A 14,703-nucleotide genomic window follows, 5' to 3' on the forward strand; every position below is an offset into this window, starting at 1 on the left:
TCTGCCTTGAGGTTTTCAATTAAGTTTCTTGCATCCATCTTCCTAGGCTTCTGATTCCTTCCTTCTCAGATATTCCTCCAGCCTTTACCCTTGGGATCTGGCAGCCAAAGATGTCAGGACTGAGCTCTTGGGGTCTCTTTATGTTCCCCTCTAGGGTTGGCCCCTTCCTTGGCTCCACCCACAAAAGGTGAGAACTTTCAAGTTTTGATAGTGCTTCAGCCTCTGCTCCAGGGCTGAGTTCTCACCTTGCTTCTTATCCCATGATTCATCATTACTGTCTCTTCAAGAAGACCTCTTTTCTTCCTATTACTATTATCAAACCTCCCCCTCCACAATTTACCTTGACTTTTCTGCACCCTCATTCTTTGAATTCTTCCCTTTACTCCTTTCTCCAAAGCTGAGATCTCCTGTGTTGGTCAGTGCTTCTATCTTTGTAAAAGAAAAGAGTTCTCAACTTTTCCTTTTTTTGTTTTAAACTACAATAATGGACCAGAAAATTCACACTTGTGTTCGTTCACTCATAAGTACTTTAGACTAAAGTTGTCTTGCACATTCATCCTTCTAGGCAGTGGGGGTTGCATGGAAATTATCAGCTTTTTATTTGGAGGTAAAGGGATAGCATTGATATTGTTTTAAAACAACTTCTTTGATGTGATAGTTCTCTAAGAAGATTCAAAGGAAGCTCTACATGGGGAATAAATATGGAAACAGAAAGTAGCAATATTTTTTCTGGTGTCTCACTCACTATCATCACTTTCTTTTTTTGTTAATTTAATTTAATTTTATTCCAAATTGTAGACAACCAAAGAAAATAAGCTTTTCCTTATGTACATAAGAATTTCACTGATAAATGAAATAATAAATCTCTTATATATTTACTTATTTTCCTTCTCTTCTACTTAATGAATCCTGTCCTCAATTGTTCAAACCTCTCCCAAAGTTCACCACACTGCAGATGAGAGACCAAGGTGTTTATGCAAATTAATTTCTTCATGTTTTCTCCTTTCTGTTCATTCTCTGAAGGTAACATTCACAAGTTAATCTTCCAGTATTCATTCTTTCACTGTATATTATATTCTCTTGGTTATGCTCATTTCCCTGTTTATTATCCTATATAGTTCTTTTCAATTTTTTTCCTAATTATTCTGTACATCTTTTCTCATGGAGCAAGATTATTCCATCATGATTATATACCACCATTTTGATAACCATCCCCCAATTGATGGACCATCCCTCACTTTCTAAGTTTGGGTTACCACAAAGGGAGATATTATAAATAATTTGGAACATATGAGTTCTTTTCCTTTTTCCCTGTGTAAAAGTTAAATTTAACCTCAAGAAGAAAATATTATATTTTAGGAGATTTATTATCATTAGAAATAAAGGAATAAAAGGGATAAAAAAATACCTGCCCATGGCTGATTAGTCAATTCAAATGCCCACCTCACTGCCACCATGCTTGTTGCAAGTAAAAGAGGGTGGACCTTTCATGTCCTCACCTAATATCTCTTGTCTACAGGAAGTATATAATGACAGGAAGTCAGTGGGCTTCTAGGAAATGTAGTTCTTTTTTAGGGTAACAGATTTTCAATTATATATCCCCACCCCACCCCCCCAAGATCCATGGAAGACTAGTCCCTCCATTGGATCTTGTAAACATAACCAACTTTGAAATTACAATAATCATTGCTTGCTAGGCACATTGACAAAAAGCCAGTTAGGGGGCACTCCCCTTCAGCATAAGAGTATACATAAAAAAAAGTTCATTCAACCCTACACAGTTCAAATCACCACATCCCAATTTTCACTCTGAATCCTCAGGTGCAGTGTGTGGTCTGTGGAGGTATCTTCATAGTGCCTTCTCCAAACAGTTCATTTTCTGGATTCTCAGTGATAGCATCTTTCTTAACTTAAAGTTCCTCTCAAAAAGAAATTTAAACTTTGTTTTTTAGAATAATTATACCCCCCTTCCCCTCAGGGTATTGAAAAACACAGTGATCACTTTGGGATGCATGGCTGAGTTATGAGGCATATGAATCAATTGGCAAGAGAAAACATTTTAAAAATCCAAATAAAAGAGAAAGGATAACTTCTAGATGAAATATAGATTATCAGTCTTATGTGAAAAAATTCTAAGTAAAGGAAAATAAACCCATAACAGGTCCTTGAATCAGAGCCCAATTAAAGTAATTTCTAACCCACAAGTCTGTAGGACAAATGCAGTAATATTTCACTTACCCGTTTGCAGCCAAGACTAAAGGAAGTTGTCATACTATATGAGGTCTCTGATTCTGTCTTTCTCAGATATTCCTCTCAGGAGAAACAGTGCTTATCTTTAACCTTGAACTCTGGCAGTAAAAATATTAATACTGGGGGCAGCTGGGTAGCTTAGTGGATTGAGTGTCAGGCCTAGAGACGGGAGGTCCTAGGTTCAAATCTGGCTTCAGACACTTCCCAGCTATGTGACCCTGGGCAAGTCACTTGACCCCCATTGCCTAGCCCTTACCACTCTTTCTGCCTTGGAGCCAATACACAGTATTGACTCCAAGACAGAAGGTAAGGGTTTTAAAAAAATATTAATACTGAGTCCTCTGGGTCTTTTTATATGTCTTTTGTTAGCCCCTTTGTTTAATATACTCACAAAAGGTGAGAACTCCTGTGTTTTAATAGTGCTTCTACTCATGCTATGAGGCTGAAATCTCACCTTTCTTATTTCACAATTTTTCAACATAATTTCTTCTTTGTTGTTGTTATAGTCATACTTTTATTGCAAAATCTGAGCATTTTTTGAAAATTTTATTTAATGACTTTTGAATATTTTCCCTTGGTTACAATAGTCATGCTATTTCCCTCCTCTCCCCTCAACCCCTCCTATAGTCAACATGCAATTCCATTAGGTTTTACATGTGTCCTTGATCAAAACTTATTCCTATATTGTTGATGTTTTTACTAGGGTGATCATTTAGAGTCTATATCCCTACTCATATCCCCATTGACCCATGTGATCAAGTAGTTGTTTTTCTTCTGTGTTTCTGGTCCCACAGTTCTTCCATTGGATGTGGATAGTGTTCTTTTTCATAATTCCCCCCAAATTGTTCTGGATCATTTACTACTAGAGAAGTCTATTACATTCTGTTGTACCAAAGTGTATCAGTCTCTGTGTACAATGTTCTCCTGCTCCTTTCACTCTGCATCAATAGCTGAAGGTCATTTCAGTTCACATGGAATTCCTCCAGTTCATTATTCCTTTGAGCACAATAGTATTCCATCACCAAATCATAGAAACAATTAATAATTTCATTGAAGAAAATAACAATGATGAGACATCCTTTCAAAATCTATGGGATGCAGCCAAAACAGTACTCAGGAGAAAATTTATATCCTTGAGTTCATATATTAACAAATCAGGGAGGGCAGAGGTCAACAAATTGGACATGCACATCAAAAACCTTGAAAGTGAACAAATTAAAAATCCCCAGATGAAAACTAAATTAGAGATCCTAAAATTAAAGGAGAAATTAATAAAATCAAAAGTGAAAGAACTATTGAATTAATAAATAAGACTAGAAGCTGGTATTTTGAAAAAACAAATAAAATAGACAAAGTACTTGTCAGTCTAATAAAAAAAGGAGAGAAGAAAACCAAATTAACAGTATCAAAGATGAAAAGGAAGACCTCACTTCTAATGAAGAGGAAATGAAGGCAATCATTAAAAACTATTTTGCCCAATTACATGGCAATAAATATGGCAATCTAGTTGATATGGATGAATATTTACAAGAATATAAATTGCCTAGATTAACAGAAGAAATAGAATACTTAAATAATTCCATATCAGAAAAAGAAATTGAACAATCCATCAAAGAACTCCCTAAGAAAAAATACCCAGGGCCTGATGGATTCACAAGTGAATTCTATCAAACATTCAAGGAGCAACTAATTCCGATGCTATACAAAGTATTTGACATAATAAACAAAGAAGGAATTCTAGCAAATTCCTTTTATGACATATAGTACTGATTCCAAAACCAGGCAGGTCAAAAACAGAGAAAGAAAACTATAGACCAATCTCTGTAATGAACATAGATGCAAGAATCTTAAATAGAATACCAGCAAAAAGACTCCAGCAAGTGATCATGAGAGTTATTCACTATGACCAGGTAGGATTCATACCAGGAATGCAAGGATGGTTCAATATTAGGAAAACCATCCACATAATTGACCATATCAATAAGCAAACCAACAAAAATCACATGATTATCTCAAAAGATGCAAAAAATGCCTTTGATAAAATACAACACTCATTCCTATTGAAAACACTAGAAAGCATAGGAATAGAAGGGCCTTTCTAAAAATAAGAAACAGTATATATCTAAAACCATCAGCAAACATCATCTGTGATGGGGATAAATTAGAAGCCTTCCCAATAAGATCAGGAGTGAAACAAGGATGCCCATTATCACCTCTATTATTCAGCACCATTTCTTGAATAAAATATCTTTACTTCCTTTTATTACTACTAAAGATCTCCAGTTGAGCCAGTGTTATTGGGTTATTTAGGAATATCTGTCATTTCACATCCTCAGGACCATTACATCTCTGATGTTTGGAGATGACAACAGGCCAAGGAAAATGACAAGTCATTATTTCTATCCTTCAAATGCCACCCCCACAGCCCCATGACCAACACATGCATTAAACCTAGGTGCTTTTTTCCCCTCAGGCTCTCATTTTTCCTCCACTTTCACAGTTAGGATTTCCTAATTGGACTGAGATAATCTTTTTTCTTTCATTAATATAATGATTAAGTGTCTTTGAAGAGAAATGTACTTTAAGTTTCCTGTTTTCTCAACTATTCTACTCAGAAAAGATCAGACTAGCTCTTTCCTCAGAAGTCTATCAGGAACAGATTTTAGAACTGTTGGGTTTTGGGTTTTTTTTTTTACAGTTTCCTCTTTCCTCCTCTTATCTTCCCTCCCAAGTTTAGAATTCCTATGTCCTAAGTTTTATTCATTAAAAATGTTTTTTTCTTGGGTTAGTTTCCCAAAGATATGGGGGGGGGGAAGAGTCTATATGTTCCAAATATTTGTGTGATGGCAAAGAAATGGAAATTGAAGGTATGCCCAACAATTGGGGAATAGCTGAATAAATTGTGGTATGTGATTTCAATGGAATACCACTGTATCATAAGAAATGATGAGCAGCCTAGTTAAAAAAAAACAACTTGGAAAGAACTACTTGGGATTATTAACAGTGAAATGAGTAGAACCACGAGAACATTATATACAGGTACAGATTTAATACTTGAAGAATAACTTGTCAATGTCACCACAAGAGAATGAACTGAAAGGTGGAAGCATTAAAGACATAATCTACATATACATATATGTCTCCAGGATGATTCATTTTATGGTAAAGAGAGTGTAGGAAAAGACTGAATCACTTGCAAATAAATTCTGTTAATCAAAAAAAGAATCATTTCTCATTTTTTCCTTTTTTTTTTACAATAATGGTCCCCAAGGTCCCAAGGTTCCCATGGTGTTCACACCTAGGCAGATTAGATCAGAGTTATTTTGCCCTTCAGTCCTTCAAGTCAATGGGATAGAAATGATCAGGTTTATAATTGAATAGATAATGACATTAATATTGTTTAAAAATGTTTTCTTTGATATGATAAATCTTCAAGAAAAGAGAGAGAAAGATCTACTAGGGAACAAAAAGTATATAAAACAAATTAGCAATAACATTACATTTTTAAAAATATCTTGTTACAATATCTTATCCTTTACTCGCCTGTTGGTATCTTATTACAGTATTTTGAATAAATTTATTTTTGTAGAGGTCTTATCTGTCCTGATTCAGTGAAAGTTAAGGCTATAATGTCTTCATTTTGTCTTATATTTGTTAAAATTAAATTATCTCTAATAATAAAATATTATATTTTATGAGGTTTATTAAGGATTATTAGAAATCAAGGATACAAAATAATAAACCACATGCCCAGGGTTGATTAGCCCATTCAAAGCTTACTTACTACATCATTGCAATGGAAGAGCAGAGAGAGAGAGGGAGCGAGGAGGCCAGTTAAATACTAATTGTGATCTTGCCCAAGTGGAAACTCAAGTGAGATTATAGGGAATTCTGGGAAATACCAAGGACTTCTGGGGATTGAAGTCTAGGGTTCAAATTTCCATTTTTACATATTTCACTCATGGTCATGTCCTTTCCATACCCAAATCCCTATGATTTTATCCAAGAGAACCACTTTCTTTCATTGATAAATTAAATTTTTCATTAATTCATTCATTTAGCATTTTCATCTCCCTTTTCTCTTTCTCAGCTTGAAAATTTTGTCTTCCCCTTTCCTCCCCACAATCCTTCTCTCCTGTTTCTTTTCTGCCTCCTCTTTTACCTAACCTGCTAATTAGGTACTTGCAGATCATCTATCATTAAATAAAGAGCCCCTAGTATTTTTTTCCTTTTGGATGCAAAGTATTAACAAGATAGCTTTTATTCTCATTGGTTTTGATAATCACACACAATTTTATTGACCATTTCAAACACTGACTATAATCATTGAGGGCAGTCCATTTAGTCGATTGGACCTAACAAAAAAAAATAAATTAATTAATTAAAAAAAAAACAAGATGCATGCAGAAGAAGTGAAACACATTTCCTTTGATCAGGTCATCAAGCCACTATATCAGAATTTAGATATTTCATCTGGGTATCTTGATTGCTGAGGAAATCTCCAATTGCTATCTCCTATCTTCAATAGGTTGATCTGAGAACATTTTCTCTTGCAGCTCTGCTTCCTGGTCCAGCTCATTGGTAGATATCATTTTCTGCTGAAATTCTTGAAAAATAGATCTTAATATAATTTAATATGGTCACTTTAATTTTGTGTTGCCAATAGCCAGGTCATGAGGTCAAATCGTACAGTTTCTGTCTTATTAAATATAAAGAACATCAAGCAACACACCAGGGGGAGCTGGCAGCAGAGCCGTAGAATCCAGCTAAATCCCCTGCAGGTTTTGCCCTCAGGGAACCCAAGGACAGTACTCCTTCCACTCAAATAGTGGAGCTGAACCTCAACATATAGAAAAGATCATGAAAAAAGCCCCACCAAATGAGACAAAGAAAAGGCATGACCCTGAAAAGCTATTTCAGCAAAAGGGAAGACCAAAATTAAAGGTCAGAAGAAAGCAGCAAAGCCAAAACAGAAATGTGTGGACCTTGTAAGGCACATCTGACCAAAAATGAACTCTTGGAAATTTTCTGAAAGATAAAAAAAAAACAATTAAAAAAATTAGAAGAAAAACTAGAAAAGAAAACAATAGAAAAAGTCAATAGTTTGAGCAAAAATTCACTGAAGAAAACAGGCAAAAAGGAAATACAAAGCCTCACACCTGAAAATAACTCTAAAAAAGGAAGGAAGTACAAAGCTTAAAAAGAAGAAAATGCCTTCCTATGAATTAGAATTGAATAAATGGAACATAATGACTCTATGAGATAGGAGAAAACAATTCAGAAGAATGAAAAAATAGAATAAAATCTGAAATATCTCACTGGAAAAACAACTGACCTAGAAAATAGATCCAAGAGAGATAATCTAAGAATCAACGGATTATCTGAAAGCAATGATAAAAAACAAAACAAACAAACAAACAAAAAACATGGGCATCATATTGCAAGAAACTATCAGGAGAACTGCCTTGATATTCTCGAATAAGAGGGGAAAATAAAAATTGAAAAAATCCACAATCATGGCTGAAAGAGATCCCAAAGTTAACAACCCTAGGACTATGATAGCAAAATTCCAAAACTCCCAGGCCAAGAAACAAATATTGCAAACAATAAGAAAAAAATCAAATATTGTGTAGCCACAGTCAGGATTACACATGACCTAGCAGCTGCTACATTGAAAGTCATGATGTGTAATAATTCATAAGGCAAAGGATCTAGGACTACAACCAAAATACACCTACCCAGCAAAATTGAGCAAAATGGGGGTAGGGTAGGGGAGGAAGCATACATTTAATGAAATAGAGATTTCTAGTATTCATAACAAAATGGCATGAAATGAAAGGAAAATCTTAAATATGACAAGAGAAGTATTAAAAGGTAAAACAAAAATTAAAAAATCAAGATTTAGTGGGGTTAAACTGATCACATTTCTACATGGGAAAGTGTTAACTAGAATACTTAAGATATAAGTGATACAAGAGATATTTAAAGTACTTAAGATTCTTAAAGTAATCAAGGGAAACAATGAGGTTAACCTGATTGAATTACTATGTAAGACAACTAAGATACTTAAGATATCTATGATACTCAAAGTATCTAAGAGAGTGGGGAGTAAGTATGTGAATTAAATATCTAGGAGACCCCCAGATCCCAAAAGTCTTATATAATAGAGGTCAGAGAGTCATGTGTCTTATTTTGTGAGCATGGCAGGTGAGCTTTTTGGTTGGCAGAAGTCAGGGGATGTGATGTGTGGGGACTGAAGTAAAGCTTTGACCAATTAGAATATCTTAGGGGAGGGTTTAGTCTGAGATTAAAAAACTAGCACATGAAATTACCTCTCTCTCTGCCCCTTTTTTTTTGGCTTGCAAAAGGACCTCTTTTATAGCCATCTCAGGCAGGTGACTGGTCCAGCAGGCACCATACTGGACTGGGAATCCAGGAACTCAGTCTCTTGGATTTTGTTCCCATTCTGAACTCAAGCCCTCTCCTTGACTGGCCTTATTTTGTCTGGCCTGGCCATGTGGTTAGCTATACCCATGGAAAATCTAGGACCTGAAGAAACAGAAGAAACTCAGCTAGGGACATTGAGTTAGAAAGACTGGAAATCATATTTCTCTCTTTACTAATAAATTCTTAGATATTTGTTATGAAGTCTCCAAGATTAATTTTTATTTATAACAGTTGAATATGATGGGAGGACATCTAAAAATACCCCCAAACAAAACAAAATCTAGAGATAAGAAAGAGGAAGAGAAAAGGAGAGAAAATGGAGAGGGGTGAGTTATCTCACAGTAGGAAGCACATAAAAGTCAAAGGAAGTTGTGGGGGAGTTGCAAGCAATACTTGAACCTTACTCTCATCAGAATTGGTGCATGATAGAAGTAATATTCACATGCAGTTACTTATTAGAAGCCTAATTTACAGTATAGGGAAGTAAGAAGGAGAGAGGGAGGGACAGACAAAAGACAGGATAAACTCAGGGAGGTGGTAGTCTGAAACAAAACCGTGAAAGGCTGAAAGAAGAGGAAGATAAAGACAAACAGGGGGAGAGTAAGATGGAAGGAAACATATATATGGTATTCATAACTATGAATGTGAATGGGATGAACTCACCCACAAAATGCAGTGGATTAAAAGCCAAAATATAATAAGAAACACATTTAAAGCTGGGAGACATGCACAGCATAAAAGTAAAGGGCTGGGACAGATTCTACCATGTTCCAGCTCAAGTTAAAAAAGGAGGGGTAGCTTTTTTAATATATGATTATATATATACACATATATATATATATTCACAAATTGATTATAATGGGATACTATTACACCATAAGAAATGACAAACAAGATGATCACAAAAAGCCTGGAAAGACTTAAATAAAGTGATGAAAAATTAAGTGAGCAGAACCAGGAGAATATTGTACACAGTAGCAGCAATGCAGTATGATGATCATCTGTGAATGATTTATTATCAGCATTGCAAGGATCCAGGACTATTCCAAAGGAATTCATGAGGGAAAAAGTTATCCACTATTATAGAAGAAACTGACAAAGTCTGAATGTAGAGTGAAGCGTGACATTTTCCTTCTTTATTTCCTCCATGAATTTTTCTTTAGTGTAAACAATATGTTTTCTTATATAATATGATGAACACAGAAATATATACTATAGAATAACATCACAGCTTTTATCACATTACATGCTGTCTTAGGGAGGGAATAGAGAACATGAATTGAAAAATGTCAGAAAATTATTACTGAAAATTGTACCAACATAAAATTTGGAAAAAAGATAGAAAGAACATCAAATTAGGAACTTCTACATTACAGAATTTGAATGTCCTATATTCCTTTCCACTCATCTCTACCTGAATCAGATATTTGATTTAGAAACACCTACAGACTAAAGGGAGAATTTAAAAGGACTCATGAGAATCTAACTTGTAGAATGAATCCTTCTAGTTAAAAATGTTGAACATAGTTCAAGGTCTTTGTTATCCCATTAGAAACAAAATGATTTTACTACTTTCTCAAAAAAAATTCACTCTGATTTTTTACTTTAGTTATTCATGTTTAACTTCATTCACCTCTCAGGAGGATGAGCTGCTGCTAAGGATCTAATCTTACACATGAGCACATACTGTAAAAATAGGTTATTTCTATATGGACATACCAATGAATTTACTCCACAATGATTATTTTACTACTATTTTTTTAAACATTATTTTATTTGGTCGTTTTCATACATTATTATTTACTACTATTTTAACAACAGACTTGAGATGGGATATGTAGAAAGATGGAGTGAATTGCTCCAAATTATATCAAAGAAATTGATAGTATTGATAGTAAAATATTTTAGGTTACTATCCCTGTTCAAATGAACTAAATAGCCACATAGACCACTGCTGTTAGATCCTCTTCCAAGTCTTGTGTAAATTGCTTGCATTTCAGAGCATGCTTTACATAGAAGTGTTGGTTTCATATTAAATAATAAATCTAAGTAGAATTAGATATATGTGAAGTAACAAGAGATCTTCTCAAAGATAACGAATTGTCCTGAAATTCTTTTATAGAATAGAAAATGCTTTTGCTTTAACCCCACTAAATAGTAGACTTATTCCTATACCATTCTGATATATTTCAAGGCCCTTATCTTATATATGAATATATAATTAACTACAAATGGGTGACAAGGGTAAATACTCATTTACTTGTTTCTAGAGTATGGGAAAAGAGTTTAGTTTGAGACTGAACATCTTAAATCTTACAAACTTGAAGCTTAGATATGTTCCAGCATAAGTCTATGAGATAAAGGTTTATTATTGTATTCATATTATCTACTCATCAGCTGCCATTATTATAGAAAGTTGCTATAAATGGTAAAATAGGGACATGGCTTTAGTAAGGAGAAGATGGTACCTGAATCTGATGTCAATTCCAGGCAAGAATCACAGGCAGCCAAATGCATTGACAAAAATGCTGCAGCTAGACTTGGAATCTGTTAGATGAGAAAATTTTCCATTAAGTAGGAAATGTCATAAGAAGGAAATCAGGTTAGGAGAATTCTAATTCAGTCCATGCAAAAAGCCTCTCTCCTAGGTTTCCTTTGAGACAGAACTTCTCACCTGCAGTTCACAGATGTCACTTCCACAGGAATTTTGACACCATGAATTACCAGCTTAATAACACCCCTTGATGATCCTACCTGGAATCAAGCTCAGAATAATATTGATTACAGTCCTATAAAATTCTTGAACAGAAAATTCCAATAACCATAGCTTTGGGCAGATTCAGTTATTAGAGCTCACAAGTATATCATAGACTGACTCCTTAAATTAAGTTTCTAAGACTGAAGTCTGTTACGACTAAGTTGATTCAAGATACATTTTCAATATTCAGATCCAGATTATTACTTCACTCCAGATATTCACAATAAAAGGGTTCTACAAAGTAAACAATTTCCTAATAACTCCTCCCTCTGGTAATTAATTATCTCTTCTTTTGTTAAGGAGGAATTATAATGAGGGACAGGTTATGAATTTCATGTGCTTTGTGACTTTCAAGCAAACAAGTTTTATACCTTTAAAATTTAGTTAACTAAGGGGGCAGCTGGGTAGCTCAGTGGATTGAGAGCCAGGCCTAGAGACGGGAGGTCCTAGGTTCAAATCAGGCCTCAGACACTTCCTAGCTGGGTGACCCTGGGCAAGTCACTTGACCCCCATTGCCTAGCCCTTACCACTCTTCTGCCTTGGAGCCAATACATAGTGTTGACTCCAAGACAGAAGGTAAGGGTTTTAAAAAAAAATTTAGTCAACTAAATACTTCATAAATATTGTACATTATATAATGTTACCATGTAATCAATTTTGTACAATTATCTCTGTCAGTTGTTTCATGATTTTCATAATAGTCAAATAATTTCAGAATGAAATTTAATGCTTCAGAATTAGACTTGGAGCTAGAATTAGAATTCAGGACTACAATGCTTCAGAATATTACAATACACGATCAGCATAGCTGGGATGATAAAGTAACAGGATAGCTTTCTAAATATGTATGTCTATATATATTTCACCTTTTAAAAATCAAGTTCATAATCTAACAATATGCAGATTAAAGAGAACCTGTTTTAAAAAGACAGTGCTTATCAGATGACTTTATTTTAGTCAGATGTATTCCCAAATTACCTTGCATAGAAAATTATTCAACCTATCTCACATAACTTTACTACAGCTAAAAAAATTTAGGTGGAACTTGTTTCCTTAACATGACTTGATATGAGCTAATTTATAGGCTTCCCCATTCTAGCCAGATGGGGGACAAGGTCTTTCATCCCTGAATCTCAGTTCTCAGGTTTCAAAAATTAAACCATTTCATCAGCAAAGCTAAAACAGTCTTATATCCCCATGTCCAATAACAAGTTTCAAATATCAAATAAAGTAGCAAATAATTTTTGAAACCAATATTAAAATCTCAAAAAATATACTGAACCAAGAACAGCAACTTAAAAAAAGACCTTTTTAACTAGTAACTAAATTGTCAAAAAAAAAGTCATCTTCCTACTTATACTGGTGTTCTAAAAAAATAAACACATTTAAATTGCGTTAACAGTACTAGGAAATACACATATAACTTTACCAGTTTGAATTCATATCTGTTATTTTTTGTTTCATTTATAAAATTTGTTATTCTGAAATTCATCTCTCTCCTTCTTTTCCTTCCTGCCTTATAGCAGTAGAGAAGGCATCATTGGACAAAAAAACACTTATCTATATATACAACTATATTTTGCTTGTTTCTATTTATCACTTCTTCCTTTAGAGATAAACATATACAAGTTATTCTTCAAACAATATTCCTATTTCTGTATGTGATATTCTCTTCATTCTATTCACTTCACTTTTCATAATTTCATGCAGGTCTTTCCATGTTTTTTTTAATAACCTTATCATTTCTTAAGATTCAGTAATATTTCATTACTGTCATATAGCATAACTTGTTTAGCTATTCCCCAGATGATGGTCATCCCCCCAATTGCCAATTTTTGCCACCCCAAAGAAGAGCTACTATAAATATTTTAAAACATATAGCTTCTTTTCCTTTTTCCCTGATTACCTTGGGAAACAAATCTAAGAGTGGTATTGATGGATCAAAGTACATACAGTTTAAAGCATTTCCTTAGACCTTGTATATGCTAGAAATTCTTAATTTCTCTCTCTCTCTCTTTATATATATATATATATATATATATATATATATATATATATATATACATACATGTACCTTCCCTGAAATGATCTTATTTTTTCATTATCCTTCTCTTAAACCTTCCTTTAATTCATCTTATTTACTTCCTTCTTGTCCACTTTGTTGGCTATTGCTTTTATAATTTTAGAACATAATTGTTCCTAACAAAAATGTAATGACTTACTTTAATTTTTACCTTAAAAAACAGACAAACAAAAATTTACCTTCCCAAATGTAATTCCAATCCAGTGACCCCTTTTCATTCATTTACCTATAATAACAATGATAATAATTTGTATTTCCTTTGAAACCACCCAAAGAACATTGTCCCTACTCTTAGTTGCCTGAGGGTGACGAATGAGGTATGGTGTGGGGAGAAGGTATAGCTTTGAATTCCCTTACTCCTGTTTCCTTTTCTTTGCTTATTTTAAGGAAATTCGAATTTTCCTAAAAAAAATTATTTTCACTTCCTTTTACCTGCTTGATCTCTAATCCCAATATATAAAGAAGTGTGTAGGACAAACTCTCAAAAATCCACTATGACCTTGGTTTTATTTGTACAAAACCTTTTAAATTTACTGTATTCAAAATTATCCATTTTACATCTCACAGTGCTTCCTGTCTCTTGTTTATTTATAAATTCCTCTCTGTTCATAAATCCGAGAGGTAATGTTTCCTGTTCTTACTTGTTAATGATATCTCCCTTTATGCCTAGGTCAGGTATCCATTGGGATCTTATTTTGTCAGATGATGGCTTTTTAATGGGACAGGAGAGTTAGCTGGGTATTTTAATGTAACAAACAATATAAATAAATCTTAATCTTAAAAAAGATGATCTTAATAATTACAAAATCCTCAGAAGATCCAAAGCACACTGGGGATTCTGACTTCTCCTAGCCTACTTAACAACTTGGACCACTCAATGAACACTTAAGGTCTGCTATAACACAAAGCATTTTTCTAAATTAAATCATACTTCCTTCTCTTTTCTGTTTACTTACTTTTACTTTTCACAATCTGGAGCAAGGTATAATATCCTTTTTTTAAGTGACAACTTTGTTTTATAGAGGACTCACTGAGATTCAAAGTTGTTGCTGCCTAAGCCACTTACTAGAGCAACTCAGATGAGTGAGGTCCACATGAACCCATGGAATTCTAGTCCAAACTCAACTTAGCAGGGTGGCTGGGTGAGTGAAGCTCTCAGACAATG

General features: G+C 34.0%; 1 protein-coding gene across 4 annotated transcripts in view; it reads right to left on the reverse strand.

Annotated features, from left to right (window-relative positions):
- Positions 1-2,827: 2,827 nt before the first annotated feature.
- Positions 2,828-14,703, reverse strand: part of LOC103106332 (probable E3 ubiquitin-protein ligase TRIML1) — a 33,671-nt gene continuing 21,795 nt past the window's right edge. Inside the window, exons 3-5 of one of the 4 annotated variants that reach the window (XR_008914204.1) lie at positions 13,718-13,764; positions 11,166-11,244; positions 2,828-6,856 (exon numbers count right to left, since the gene is read on the reverse strand). The gene's annotated coding sequence lies outside the window, so the exon portion shown is untranslated. Of the gene's footprint in view, positions 6,857-9,569; positions 11,245-13,717; positions 13,765-14,703 lie in introns of those variants that run through there. The other 3 variants (XR_008914206.1, XR_008914205.1, XR_008914207.1) reach the window with 3 other exon arrangements.

The sequence above is a fragment of the Monodelphis domestica genome, chromosome 8, assembly GCF_027887165.1.
Source record: "Monodelphis domestica isolate mMonDom1 chromosome 8, mMonDom1.pri, whole genome shotgun sequence".
NCBI lineage: Eukaryota > Metazoa > Chordata > Mammalia > Didelphimorphia > Didelphidae > Monodelphis > Monodelphis domestica.